This window comes from Lasioglossum baleicum, chromosome 3, assembly GCF_051020765.1.
Source record: "Lasioglossum baleicum chromosome 3, iyLasBale1, whole genome shotgun sequence".
Taxonomy (NCBI): domain Eukaryota; kingdom Metazoa; phylum Arthropoda; class Insecta; order Hymenoptera; family Halictidae; genus Lasioglossum; species Lasioglossum baleicum.
The window spans coordinates 18429165-18445703 of NC_134931.1; the positions used below are offsets into that span (position 1 = coordinate 18429165).

At 35.0% G+C, this 16539-nt stretch overlaps 1 protein-coding gene across 2 annotated transcripts in view; it reads right to left on the reverse strand.

Moving 5' to 3' along the window:
* The window catches only part of LOC143207419 (dual 3',5'-cyclic-AMP and -GMP phosphodiesterase 11), a 153361-nt gene extending 143148 nt beyond the window's left edge, over positions 1-10213 (reverse strand). For both annotated transcript variants that reach the window (XM_076420868.1, XM_076420869.1), the window contains exon 1: positions 9847-10213. The gene's annotated coding sequence lies outside the window, so the exon portion shown is untranslated. The remainder of the gene's footprint in view (positions 1-9846) is intronic.
* Positions 10214-16539: the final 6326 nt, after the last annotated feature.

Here is a 16539-nt window from a genome sequence, read left to right on the forward strand (position 1 = left end):
TTGTTTTGATTAAGTTAGCAGTCAAACAATAATTCTCAATATTTTGTTATCACATGTTATCATGTGAATCTTTACGCAAAATAAAAATTGTCCAAGTCGCTTGTAAGAAACTGAAGTTAAATGAAGATTTATTGAATCATTTAAAAAAATCAAAAATAACATAACATTCAATTCTACATTAGAAGTAGATTAATTAAATTTTACATTAGAAGATGTTTTTCCAATTTCGTCTCTTTTCTCATAAATGTATAAAATCCGCAATGTTTTTGTCACAATCGATTTTCAAAAAAGAGGAAATAACTAGATAATTTTACAAACAAATCCGAAACTTAAAATAACGTTCTAACCAAAGGCTCGATGCGATAATGTTAACTTGTTTGAAACGAGGAGTGTATTGGTAATTGGAAAAACTCGTGCTTTGCAAGTTAATTCATCAAATATCGATGAAACTTCTTATCTAGCGGCAAACGCTGCAAAATCCGATTAAGCCGATGTCGATAGTGGGTAACTCGGCGAGAAATCGCAAAAAGTTTGCCGATAATGACGGCCAACAATATTCTCAATCCTCCCAGCTTCGAACGGTGCTGTTTTACCACTGTTACGCGTCATTTTATCGTACGCGATTAAGCTGACGTCAATGTGTGACACGTAAAAGATGTTACTTCTTTCAGTTGTAAGTTTTATCGGTCGACAAAAGTTGAATTATTATGACTGCGACACGTGTTAGTGTACAATACTTACGCTAAAACAATCGAAATATTTGACCTATAATTTTTATAAGTTATATGAATCTACATAATTCCATTTCTATATGTACATCATTTATTATGAATAAAATAACAAATTAGTTCATATTTCTTTATATTGTTCCAAAGGTATTCAAAAATATTTGATGATTAAATTTTGTAATAAAGTTCAGTATAATCGACTAGTATAATGAAAAATTTATTAAAAACTACACCATGTTGTCTTTTCACACTGTGCAAAAAGGTATTAAAGCGTAAAGATAAATAAAACTGCATGGTTAGTGAAACATATTTGAAAAATTATGTAAAAGCAAATAAAACATATTCGAAAATTTCTGATAAAAACCCACGTGAAAATCATTTATCTAGACCGCGTAAAAAGAGGACCAGGTGTATTTTGAAATTAATTTTGAAAGTATTACTTCTATTAACAGCTAGTTGAAAGTAATTATTAATTTTTCTCCACAAGAGCAGACAAAAATCGTTCTGGTCCTGAATTTCGTATAAAAATATGTATTCAATTTTTAGCACGTGAAGGATTGGTTTGAATTGCAAATTTTTGAATGGCTTTCATGAAGGGGACGGTAGCAAACAATAGTTTGCAACGCAATTATGGGGACACGCATTCCATGGTCATACTGCACAATCCGTAATTCGATTAATTTTCCAATTGACGAATTTCGTGGCCACGGCCCAGGGAAGTTTACATGGGTGGCATGAAGATACATACATTCACATTGGAATCCACGACTGAATTACTAAGTGATCGCGTGAGTTATTACCGTGCCGCGTTGAAACTTAAACGACGCCAGTGAGTGTTGGTACTGAGAACGAATTGATTCACCGGGATCTAGTTTAAATCGTCACGTAGACACTCCGCAATTTCGTAATTACAAGAATTAATTAACGCGTAAGTGAAAAAACCTTTCATTGGCGAGTCAGTTTTCACTTCGAATTCAGTAAAATACGAGAAAAAAAGAGTAGATCAAAATATAATGGGAATTTAAAAGTATATCAATATATCATTATCAACTGTGATTATAAGGAGAAATAAATTGTGATTAAAGTACCTTGTAATTGCTGCAGAACATTTTTATTGCGCATGGAGGTCTGTAGTCCAATCATTAGCATACTTGATAGACCAGCGTATTCGATCATGATTATGATAATGACGACAACTAGTGACTTTATAATGTGAAATGGAGTTTATTATAAATTGGTTCAAGATTGTCAATAATAAAATAACACCAAATGGTAATTCCGTGTTAAATCTCTTTCGCAGAGCAGGGGTATTGAATTTCTTAACATACAAAATATAATATTGAATTGCATTTATTATGTAAATTCGTTCGAAGTTGTTACAACAAAGTAGCATCAGATTGGAAGTTGAATTTAATCTTTTTCACAAAGCAGAAAGTTATTAATTTGTTATGCAGATACGTTCGAAGTTGTTAACATCAGATTGGGAAAGCAAAAATTAATTGTATAAAATCCAGATTTATCGAATATCCTACTCTTTGAATAAATACTTAATGGGTGTTTGTACTTTAGTGAGTACATTACGTAACAGTTATCAAAACTTGAAGTGTGACGCCTCTCGCGCTCCGATTACTATCATAGACTCCATCAATCGTATAACTAATCTGAAGATAACGGTATCTCTTAAATCGCAAATAGGTTTAGGACAGAGCTTAGCCGAAATAAATTTTAATTCCAGGTAAAGAGCTTCGTGTCGTATCTCGTCGTGAATACCTGAGCCTGAACGACAAAACGTTACCAGGAAAAATATTTCACAATTACTACAAACAAATCTGTGGTTAGGTATGTCGTAAAGAATATACATATTTATATTGGCGACTCTGACTTATGCAGACCCATTTTACATCTACTGTGAACTTGGCGCAAAAATTCATTTTTATTAAAACTATAGTTTCTGGAACGTCGTGAAACTATCAGTGTTAAAAGAAATGGCGACTCGCCCGAACAACGTCCCACGGATTTGCTCATATTTATTCAACAGTTCATTATTTGCGAAACGCAGTTTTATAAAAAACCTTGACCTTGACTTTTAATTTAAAAAATGCATGCAATTTCCTGCTAAATAAAATGTAATTTTAAAAAAGTGAGTTCCGCAAGTTAAAAAAAACAAACATTGTTTTTCACGTTTATGCGGGGGGTTCCTAATGTCATTTTCGACTAAATCGAGGGTGTAGAATCGCGCGGTGGTGTTCGCGACATATAATTTTGTGACACCCTGTACAGCTAGGCCCAGTTCAGTTTACAAGAGACACCGAATTGATCATTGATTGTGGATGACGAACCGAAATCACGATATGATCGCGGCCCGACGGAGTAGTGATCATCGGGAACTTCTAGGAAGATAATTCTCGTATCGCCATTCCAGTTCACGTTGCAAACTTCGTGCGAGATAAACGAGAGGAGTGTATACAACGTTACGATTTATCGCACAACGAGTCGTACAACTTTGTCTGATACGAGAATCTGAAACGACAATCGTGACCTACGTGGAGCTGTCGTACGACACCATCCTGCTTGACCGCAGCACATAACAGATCCGCTATAAACTCTGTCCCTATTGCAGGTTGTAGATCTCTCGTATGGGGTCCCGCGGCGACCACATTTTCCAGTCCCAAAATATAGAAATATCGAAAGAATCGCGGGTAAGATAGACACGTAGGACGACTGGAAATTGCCACGAAGTATTTTTACACCGAAAAACGTTTTTCTTATTTCTTGAAACGTTTTCACGGCTCCGAGATAAATTCAATGTTATCTTTTATCGTGATGCTCCACTTGGTAGAAAACAGTCCTAACCTCCGTAGTACGATCGATTTTATGGGAAGAATGACGGTGCTTCATCGAGGAGACATGCTCTCTTTGCCTCCCAGGCCGGTGCAATCGAAACCAATTTATTATAAATACACCTATCTTTTGATAAATGCGCGACAAAAACTGATTTTGAAATTGTACCAATCTTTCTGTGAAATATAAAAATAATAACTCTCTTTAGACTGCGAATTTTGTGCATTTAATTTGCTCCCGATTTATCAAAATTATTAAAAATGGAAATACATTCATATATTCTAGATCCTCTAACCCAATGAATAATGTAAGAACAAAAAAAGACATGACTTATTATAACAATTACTTTTGCAACCCTCTTACATCTTAACACACAAAAGATTTTAATAGAGTTGAAATCATACACATATATTGACATCATCAATTTTTTAACAATTTTCTATTTCATCTACTTAATTTCGCTATAAATGCATAAAGATTCGAAGTCTAATGAAAACAATAGGTCTCGTTACGTTATCATCAACTTATCCAAATGATTAAAAGTGGTTCTAGTGATCGATGCAAAATAGAATTTATTTTACATAAAAACCCGCTGATTAACCATTTAAACGGTAACGTGTTAAAACTGCTATCGTGAATACTATATGACTGAATGAGTGCAAATCACTATAAACAATTTCGTTTAACTTTTCATATCACAATACTGACCTTTGTCTTTCCAGTAGACATTTAATGAATGTTTGCAGAATACATATATGTCCGAAAAAGTTTATCGGAACGATTTCACTATCGAGCGCTAAAAGGTTGCTAATCTCTGGAAAAATGGTGAGAGCGAGACATCTGAATACATTTCGCGAATGAATAAGCACGTTCCCCGTATTGACAATCGCCATCTTTTTAGCGCGCGATCCATTACACGGAACGCGTCATCGTCTGAATTGCAAATTCGAAAAGAAATGCATGTTATTGATTAGCGTACCGATTAAACGGCGCAAAACAGATTGCGGATGGAATGCGGTCTAAGCGGACTATTACGGGTAAAACAACGATAAAGTTGTTCCGGGAATGATTTAGATGTTAGTCGGAGAATGAAACTGAAAGGCGAGACGCGGCAGTCTGGAAAGAACCGTTCATATTGTGCAAACAGCGAATTGACGATCGTTTACGATGGGGAAATAATCGCCCAGATACACAATGCACGTTGCATGTAACCTTGCACTTGTAACAATGGTGTATGTACACCGGGAAACCTCGCTGTTCCTCGCTGTCTCTGTGACGAGGTCTATTTACACTCTGCAATTTCCCATTTCGATGTTTTCGTATCAGCGAAAAAGACTCTGAGCGAATCTCTCTACCAACAGAACTATGAGCGTGAATCGCGATCAGGCGGTTTTTCACGCGTAAATTAGTTTATAATAATTAGACTACGGATGTTCATGCGCGATTTTCAATTTTTCCAGACGAACTTTAAGAGAGTAACTGGAATTAAATAAAATCTTATTTTCAGTGGTACATAGTAGCCTTTCCCTAGATCTGTAATAAATAAAGATCGTACCAAATTCTGTCGAATTTTATATTCCAGCATTTTTTGTAACCAAATAAATAAGGTATTATAAAAAATTCAATACAGACCAAAGCAAATGGCCTGAATGAAATAAAAACGTGGTAAAATCAAGCAAAAACAGCTCGGCACGGAACGTGTCAACGAATATTTAGTTTCAATAAATGTTTCAAACATTCGCGTGTGCCATGAAATGCAAAAATAATACGCTACAACAAAGTGAACAAAATTGATTGTCATTGTTGCTAAATAACGTAATTTTTATTACTCTGAAATGAAGTGTAAAAAGAAGAAAAAAGAAATGTAAAAAAATTAGTAATTACCAAATTACTTTCATTTTATTGAATTTTCAACTTTCAATAAATATTTCAAAAATTCGCCATGAAATGCAAAAATAATACGCTACAACAGAGGAAACAAAATCGATTGCCACTGTTATTAAACAACGTATTTTACCAAATTCTTCTTTCAAAATATTTATGTCCCGAATGAATCAAGATTGCAATGGTCATGCGATTAATTATTATCACACACCGAATTCGAGATATCGTTAGGAGATCGCGATTAAATGCGACGTGTACAATTTGTTACGTATTGTGTCGTGTTGTCAAGACCGTCGAAACAATTCCTAATTGTATACCGCAACCATCTATTTTTTTAATGGTCGGCGTACGTTTCGCTTTGCAACCGACCATTAAAAAATTCAAAAAAGACTCGTATACCATCGAACAAAATACTGAATAATATCAATATTATTGAAATTAATTTTTATTCACTGCGACCAAGGCACAAAACAGATTTTATTTAAATTCTGTTTTCTACCTCTGATGTTAATTAACTAATATAATGAATAAAAGTATACAATATAAATAGACAGCGGATTTTATGCATGTATGGCAAAAATGAGTACGTGTCATTTCAAGCAGTAAAAAGTTTTACTAAAAACATTAGAAGAATTTCGAAGTACTGTTACATTATTTTCAACCTCTTAATCATATTATTGGATCGGCAAATAAGTTCGTTCGGTTTTTTAGAGTGGAATAAATCACAAAAACCGAACGAACTTATTTGCCAACCCAATATGAAAGAAAATAAATTTCGATTTCACTCCAGTTTGTCGCAATTTAGGTAGAAAATTTTGTATTTTGCATAAAGATCCGCTGTCTCTCTCTATACATATATGTATAAATTATTAAAAATATTATAAAAATTAAAATAAATTATACTAATCGATTTGATAAGAGAGAATTCACGTGTACCCTTGAACATCCTAATAAAACCAAATATAAATGTGTAGAATCGATTATTGCAAACTGACCGCTGCGCTGGATAAAAATGGTGTTCGAGAAGTCCGAAATATTGACTGCAGTTTATTGTCGAAGCTCGACAATACAAATTTTTGCAGCACCAGTCATCACAACATTTCCGTCCGTAGTACACCGGGTTCGTCTTTCCCGGAGAGAGGGTGGGGAACAGAGTCCATTGTTCGATGTTGAAGGCAAACGTACTCTTTTCGCATGCGACTATTGAAGTGGGTCTACGTCAATTGTCACTGTGATTGGCTTGCTTAAAAAACATGGAAATGCAACAAAGATTCCATGTGTCCCTGTTATTGTTAGTCGGGAAGAGGACCCCTTACGTCCGAACGGACATAAGTCTTTCAGTCAAATAAAATTGACTGAAAATTGATTGTCATTTCAGAGACTCGCACCGATATTTCATCAATACAATTTTATTCCGATATAAGACAATAGTTCAGGACCGGTTTTCGTAGCATGCGGAGGGAGCAGCGTTCTGATTATTGTTCTATTCTATTATGGTTAGTAGACTGCTGATGTTTATTCAATATTCAAGTTTTGTAGACGAAAGTGGTTTTAGTGAATATTATATGTAGATTCAATAAATATTTCAACAACTCTCTATTAAATATTTTATATTGTCCTCATTTTGTGCGACTTTTGTGGACATTGCCGTGGTAGTCAAAATGTTAATATTAATATTCGTTAATTAATTTCAAATCATTTGATTAAAATCATGATTTCATAATTCTCCATTTGTATTGTCAATATCCAAATTATTATTGTTATGTAACCCAGACTTAACCCAATTATTGTTATAATAGTTATAATTCAACTTTGCGGTCTCTAACAATTTCACAGTTACAATCAAGAAACGCAGAATGTACGTTTCTCAGAACATTTTTGAAATAATCAGTGGACTTATCTCGGAAACTGAAACACCGATGACTTATGGCGCTTCCATTTACATGTACAACGATGTGCATGCATGTCCTGTTACGTTAAAATCGCTATTTCCTTTTCGCTTATCGCTCATCATACTAAAACTGGTATACTCATTATACATATACATATTGATAAATGTTGACAACAGAGGACCCACCTCCGTTCGCGTTGCGTTCATTCTGCAAGTTTCAATGCACACAGGATACTCAAAACTAAAATATTAATATCCTGAATCAATTGTTTATTGGACACATTGTGCTCATTATTTAAAAAAATACACATCGATACGTTTATCGAAAGTACAAAGTATTTTAAATAAAAATTGCGCTATGCAATAACTGTAATGATGTTCTCAAGTACCAAAACGTGGAAGATCGGCACGCATTTCTCTCCAAAATCTTTCTATATTTTGCGTGTGGATGTTACAAAACGTAATTTTTAAATTTTCAATACAGGCCCACATTAAAAAGTTGTGAAATGCAACTTTCAGTATTTTTATACAATTCCGACCAATTGCAATTTTTGAAAAAATTTCTTTTCACAACGTGTAGTAAACTAATTGCTCTAACTTCTCAAAAACGTTCGGAATATTAATGGGAGTCGGTGTACTTGTAATCTAAAAACGAAAGTTTTTCACAATTATCTCCGAAACCGATGAAAGAAACCGTTGTTAATGATACTAAGGACAGAAAACGGCAAAATAATGAAGCGAGAACCGCGGCAAGCAAAAATAGTAGAAACGCGGAACAGCATTTGCGATTTTACTAGTTAGCAGCGTCATATTTACACGTGGCTCTAGGAGCACGTGTATTTCAAAATAGCTTGGTACAGATAATGCAAGTGAATGTGGAAGCAATCGATGGAAATAGTCATGCTCTTAATCCAATCACGGAAGCAAATTACAACATTTTAAATTACTTTCACATCTCACCAGAAAAACAAATTAACTTCAACATTTTATATTTATATTTAATTTTGTATAATAAATGTTTCTCAAAGTTTCAGAAGTTCTTAACACTTCTTTATATCAGTCTGTGCTCCGAAATCAATACTTACAAATATAACAACACTCGTTAGTTACATAAATGTTACATGAAAAATAGCAAAAGTGCACGACAAGTTTTTTACGTATTATTTCTCCAGTTCAAGGTTTAGACGTGTTGAAATTCGCTAACTTTTACACTGTCAAATAAAAGTATTCTCGCTGTTCATTATTGTTAGTAGACAGTGGATCTTTATGCAAGATAAAATATTTATACATCATTTGCATGGAAATGAAGCTGAATAAAGATTTATTCCTTGTGTAAATAATTTTATTTGTACATTTCTCAAATGTTTTTACCCTGTTGATGTTTGTCATAAATGCGCTGTCTAATTATTATTTACAGTTACATCAAGTATCGTTTCTCCAAGGTTCAGAAGTATTGAAATTAACTTAACCTTTTCACATTGTCCGTTAAAAGTATTCTCGTTATTCCCGAAAATAAAATACGAGTCAAGCGAACTTAAGTAGTCGATTGCATTATCCGTGAAACGCACCGTGTACAACGCGCCAAAGTCGAAATCGCATTACGCCACCGACCATCAGGAGCGATCGAATTATCACTGCAGGAACCTACTTTATCCACCCCGAGAAACCTAGAAACGGTTATCCTCTTTTTTACGGGAGCGAGGCTCCCGCAAAACCAGGAAAACTCGTTAGAATCAAGGAAGTTCCCGGACTATTTTCTCACAAAACAAAGGGGTAGGGGGGTCTGGAACGGGTTCGCGATTGGAACGAAAACAGCTCTCGCAGTAGGAAAACGGAAGGCTCGAAATTCTTGGCTCGGATGCGCGACGATAATGGACATTTGTCATATAGTGCACTAGAAATAAAAATAAGTTACGCTCTTCCTGGAGATAAGCGCGGCTATCCCCACCACGACGGTCGCGCAACCACGTGCGCTTCCACGAAAGTGCAAAGCGAACTTCGAGTCGTATTTAAAAAACACGTGTGCCTGTAATAGAGCGAGTGTTCAGGGTCAACAGTAGTATCGTGCGATCGACAGTAGTTATCACGTGTGTCCGATTGAAAATTGCACGAAGAAGCTGATTAAGAAGAACACACGCGCCGATGTCTGACACGCACACACACAGAAATCATCCGAATAATCTCCGGAGCGATAAAAGTCTCGATCTCTTTTGTTCCTGATGGGAAACGTTTCTGATATTGTACAAAGATGACAAGTTGCACAACACTGGCTTTTGCTAGGTCTGACCGGTGTGTACTGCACAAGATTGTTTCTAATAATCGAGTGCGTAGAGTTTCGCAGGTACAGAGCTTATAGGGTCCCTGGTAACGTCTTTGTTCGGCGGGGGAAGAGCGAGAAAAGTCAAAGTGCGCGAACAGACACGTCGCCATCTAGGCTGCAATGTAAACAAAGGAGGCGAGAGAGCGCGTTTCCGCGGTGTCGGTCAGGGGAAGTCGACGTACCTTTCGGAGAAATGTAAACGAGGAAAGTTACGGTGAAGAGGTTGCTCCTCGCCGGCGATGGGATTCTGCGTGTGCAGGACCGGATCGACTTTCACGATCGCGGGATTCCTACGGCGGATTCCACCAGCACGATTTCTCGGTGTTTTCTCCCGCGTTGTTGCCGGCGCACGGTCGATCATCCACAAACAGGACCGGCGGCTCCTCGTTCTCGCGGCGGTTCGAATTTCGAAACTCGAGACGCGCCAATTCTCGCGGCGGCACCAGTGCGAGAAGGTGACCGAAAGGATCGGACGTGAAAGCATCGACGCCTCTGCCGTGACGCGACGAAACGCTTCCACTGCCGGTTGCCGGATGACTGACGAGCCGTGTCGCGCCTATTGGCCAGCACTGAAACTGCGACACCTGGCGCCCCGAGCTTCGAAACACTCGCGATATCCCCTTGCCCGTGAACACCTGTCGCGGCACCGTGGCCCCACGGCCACCGGGAACCCCGATTTTTCTGGAGTAAGGTGAAATGCCCTAAACCTGCACACCATTTCTTGCTACCTTTAATTTTATCAGTTCAGATAAAGAAGTATACAGTGGGTGTACAGAGTATTCGAACATTTTTAAAAAACTAATAACTTTTTTATAATTGTACCAAACAACCTGATTTTGTATAATCAATTAGAAGCATTGGTTTAAAGAGAGTAAACCAAACATGAAAAAGTTAGGGAATAGGGAATGGAGAGGGAAGCAATAAGTAAGGAATTGAGCGGGTTAGTGATAATTAGGATACTAAAAGAGTAGGACAGGGTAGGAATGTGTGCGACATAGAAATGAATGAGAGAAGGTATGGATCGAATGTGTGAAATAAGATAGTTTTGTACAGATAGGTTATTGTAAACTAAGTCGCATTTCTTAGCTGTAAGGCTGAAATAAAGCAAAATTATTATTATTATTGTTATTAGAAACATTGGTTTACGAAATGGTATACAAAAAAGATTTTCCAAAAATTATAATTTACAAGGTGAAATGCAAAAATGAAAAAGGTATCCTTTAAAACTTTTTTATTCGAGTCCTTAATGAAAATTTAAAATATATGTTTTGCAGATCTATAATATTGTTAGTCACACACATGCTGAAAATTTCATTGAAATCGATTGCCATACACACGGACTACAAGCGGTTAAAAATGTTGAAAATTGCAGTTTTCCACGACTTTTGATCAGTTTCTGCTTAAAATCCACAGAATCGTACATCTTTCGATGCCTGTTGTTTTTTCCTGCGTCAATCGATTTCGATGAAATTTCCAACATGTGTATAAAGAACATAGATCTAGAAAACATATATTTTAAATTTTCATTAAGGGCCGAAATAAAAAAGTTTTAAAAAATGCCAACCTTGCAAATTGTAATTTTTAGAAAATCTTTTTTTGCATATCAGTTCGTAAACTAATGCTTCTAATTGATTATAAAAAATCAGGTCGTTTGGTACAATTATAAATAAGTTATTAGTTTTTAAAAGTTGTACGAATACTTTGCACACCTCTGTAGTTTTTCAAGAGTTTTAACATACAATTCAGATTTCGTAAAGTCATTTCAAATCCCACGATCATTGTCTAGATTAATATTTTAAGATTGATATTCTACCGAAACCGAAATAAACACCGGTATTTTTTCGATTTCTCTGATGCAAAGGATGCCCCAAATAAAAAGGAACTGGGCGCCATTTACTCCAGAACCGTAAAAAAGGCAGAGTCACCGAAATTAAATAGTTAAGTCGTAAAACCCTCCGTGCGAATGAACAAACACGAGTTCTAACTCGGGTAAACTATCCACCGACGACTTATCTACCGTGACCGTCATAAAACTAAGCCTTCCAGATGTACCTCCCAATTAAGTGATTTTTAAAAACATATTTAATAATTATATTTGATAAATATATTTTATCATGAATAAAATTTACCAAAATTTGTATTAACATTAATGATTAACACTTTACCTACCGGAAGCCTATTAATAGGATTTTCAATAATTGTGCTGTACCAAAAGAAAGCATAGAAATTTTCTTTTGCATTGCAATCTTAAATGAAACTATTGGATGACGTTATTAAGGGTGACTTGTTTGTTCACAATGAGAATTGCTGTTGATATTGAAGGTTCCATTAAAACGTGTTTAGCCATGTACCAGAGATTTTTCAAAATTATGCAATAATCACCGGTCGATAATGTGTTAATTATGGAACACCTCGTTTATGATCGTGAAGCAGTTAAATTATTACCGGTAAATACAAATGCAAATATACTGGTATTCCGATATTTCGGTTTCTACAGCGATTAGGAAGAAATAACCGAAAAAATAATAAAAATTAAATGTAATCATGTGCAGCCAACCCTCTTATAACACGACATTCTGGAAAAGTGCTAAAATTGCTATAATGCGATATTCTTGTAATATAGATTACACAATTTAACTACCGTTATGTAGCTTGAATATTTTAATCGGATATAAATAAAGAGCCTACTTACATAATTGTAGATTTTGTCCAGAAAACCAAATTCAGTGGAAAGTTTCCCGTTTAAAATAATGGTCTAAGAACACAGTTTATACAACACGATACTCCAAAACCGCGATTTCCGATCCTCCCGTAACACAATATTCATACACTGCGGTTTTCAAATAGCACAATTCACTAACTGACGACTGCTCTCATGTAGCACGAATAATATCATCCCGCTGTCTCACTGACATAAATAGGGCTCGCCTTGTACACATAATAATACAGATTTTATCCGTTACTGTTCTCACTGGAGTTCAAAATTTGAGAGTCTCCAAAGGTTCCGAAACAAAGTTGACCTCGGAAATGTTGAAATCGTTACACGCAGAATGAAATCCGAGACACCATCGTGTGCTGCTCTTGAAACTACTTTTGTAGTTAATAATTTTTCATTAAATGCGTAATTTAAAAGTTATTTGAGTTATTTGATCTAATAATATATGTTGCTTCTAGTACTCTAATCAAAAAATCACTTGTTTCTTATTATGTTCTATATTCCTGTAGAGACAAATATTCTTGATACAATTAGATGATATTTCGACGTTGTATTGTTTGAACAAATGTTTGTCATTCTGCCTGATACACGGTTAATTATTTCGAACTTCTTCCTTATTCCTTTAGAAATCGATATAACAGTTTATTAATAACAATACTATAAAAATAAAAGCAACGACGCACACCCTTTTTGCGCACGAACCATTTTACCATAACATTTATTTTATCTACATCTATTATTAAAAACATATGCATCGCAATTTTTTAAATATTAGTACATTTATCACAACAGGAACAGAATTACGAAATATTATAATGAAGATGTGTAATCTTCGTAAAAAACATTCTTCTTACGACATATAAAATAATAATAATAACAATACGAGTTTCTATTATCATAATAACAATTTTGTTAATCATTTGTATGTTTTCTAACGAAGTACTCATTGTCTACAATTTACTCCTTCCAAAAACTTCACCGAAAACATTATTATTTATCAAATAAATTTTACGAGAAAAATTTAATCTTGCAATAAAAACTCGCATAGCTAGGATGAGATTTTGGAGATTGCTGGACATTCCAGAATGCTGAAGTGTCCGATCTCAAAATATTTCAAGCGTCTGTTTCCTGTTATATCGTCGTATTCCTTTGCCCGAGCACAGATGTTCATGGTAAATCATTACAGACGTAAAATTTAAACAAAAGTCTATACTTAAAATATACACAACGTGAGAAAGGAATAATTCTGCTTTAACTATGTACACTGAAGCTTAACTTTCGTGTAGAAAACCAAAATGTATAAATAATTTTAACGCTTCAATATTTAAAACTCTTTGAATAAATACTGATTTATGGACACAATATTAATAATTAACGGTAAAATTCAGAACGGTTTCTGAAATATATATATATATTAACAGATTTCTGAGAATATAAGATATTGTTAAACGAAATTATAGTAAATGAATAACCGATTGCCTATAGAAGTGGCGAAATATTTTATTTAGTCAAGAAATATGAATCTGTAGTCAAAATATAAATTTTCTTCATGAATTTCAGGCAACGAAAGTCGCAAATAAGAAAGTCTCGAATAAGAGACTTGTGTCTTTTATTAATCATTCGAATAATAAATTAACTATAGTATTCTTCTGATACTTTTAGTGTCTCGTGTTTCTCCTATTCAATTTTGTCATGAATGCATGAGATCCGCAATCTAGTAATTGTCCAATAGATTCATGTACCAGTGCATACATACATGTATATCACGATGATTTTAATAAGAAATTACAAACAAGACGCTTAAAGTGCTCGGTACACCTAGTGTTATATCGTTAGACCATTCCAGAACAGGTTTCCCTACGACTCAGCCGCGGCGTAAGTTTTTTAATATGAGAAACCTTGCGAACATCTGATCTGACATGAGAACTTCGGTAACCTAGAAATTCCAACATTTTTTGAACTTTATATAAGATCTGACTTCTATCTTGTGTCCTACAAGATGGACACAATTCTTAGAGCTCGATGTGTATTTTGCCATATTCTACCTTAAAAGTTAAAATAAATACAAAACATTTTTCAGATGAAAATTGAACAACTTCTGGACGATATATGTAGTTGAATGAAATGATTAAAACTGGGGGCTCATATTTTACAAAATGTTGGTAATTTTTGTATATTTAATATAGCTCCATGTTACTTAAAAATTACAATAGAATCATGGTATATGTTGTTAAAATAAAAATTGAATGGGCACAATATTGTAATTGTCCCACTGAAATTTTCTAAAATTCCACGAAAATTAAACAGTATATCCAGATACAATAATTATTATTAACGTTTCTTTATGAATATCATTACAAAATAAGTAAACAATTTCTTTTGGAAGATCTATAGAATATTTGCAACTTTTTTATGGATAAAGGACTCTGTAACTTCTGAAGCGATTCTTTAACTAATTTTACAATATTATGCCTTGCATATTTGTTATAATCTGTCAGACATAAAACTGAGTGATATGACACACGTCCTTTACTCCAATTGGTCTCTTTTGAAATTAGTATTTAAGGACATGCAAATGATAACTATGTATATACACTGTGTGAATTTTTATATAATCACAACTCCAATGTTCAAACTTTTTGTAGACGTTCCAGTTTCGCAACTTCTGGCTATAAAAATGCGATTTGCATAAAAATCTGCAGCCCGTGTGATAACGCTCCGAAAATCTGAAAATTCAATAATAAGTCCGTGTATGTAATGCACCGGGACATTTTGACAATATGCTTTTAAGATACTCGCGCTGCATTTTGCAGACCGAGATACACACCATTGAACGATGACATAAGTTTGCACTTTGCTTCACTACGAAACTCGTTGCGAACTCTTACGTAACTGACAACATAAGCAGTGCACTGCAGCGTGAGAATTAAGTTATCGGAATGATTTTATAATTCGTCCGTATCGTTAAAAATTTCATGTATATGTACGACTTTTAAATTATATTTTTATACAAATTAATTTAATAAATGCAATTTTTAATCGGCAATACCTTTACGTATTACATGTAAGTACTATGATTTTAATAAATGACGTTAGAAATATTAAATAAGAAAAAATATTGAGTATGTTTTGTAACAGCTTCTAAGACGAATAATGACTTATTAACAATTAATTGATAACAATTAATTATTGTTAAAGCAAAATTAGAGACCTAGGCAATCGGTAATATCCTCTATTCATAAGAACTTCTAGTATCTTACAAGTAGTGGATAATATCGAGCTAATAGCAGCACACTTTGAATTTTCGTTAATATTGTATACTAGAATGTAAGACATGCTAGATGTAAGAACAAATGTATTGAAAGATTTTCAATAAAGATCTTGTAAATGAATATCTATGATTATTTCACACCTATTCACTTCCATAACATTTTCCAATGTCACCTTTCCTCAGAACAGAATATATTATTTGAGCTGGTTCACCCCGGGATGGAATGGCTGCGAGAATGCAGGGGCAGCCACACCGGCTGCAAGTCATCAACGGCAGTCATATTAAGGTGCAGTGCGGTATTTTATTTATCGCAACTCTAAATACCTCTGACTATGTCTCAACTTGACTTGATAAGTCAAGTCATGGATTTTCTACCTCTTGCATATTGGAAAGCTTGCATATTAAACTGATCCAGTAAAACCCGAGAAGGAGACTACACTTCGCGGTCTCGAATATTATTACAGAGTCGGATATTGCAAAATCAGTTTTGCATGGCGCGATGAACACCAAATTTCATCGACAAAGCTACTGCACATTCAACGTAAAGATACCTCGTCTTTTTTACCTTACGGGCCGACGAGGCGTTCGATGCGCTTTACACACACATTGTGTATGTCTAATAACGTGATCGGACCACTACGTTGTGGAGGGTTGGTCCAAAAAATATACATACTGGTGAAACGCAGTGGTACATCCCCTGCATTTAGCGCTCACACACCATAAAATGGCCAAAGGCACACATCGCTACGTTCAGGTAAACTACAGTGATCTCCGCCATCGTAAGTCACGTCCCAACACCATGGCTTGCATTAAATGCTAATGGTCATCATGACATTGTCGTGCGTACGACAGGGGCAACACTTGTTCCATTGCTGGAACGGCAAACGA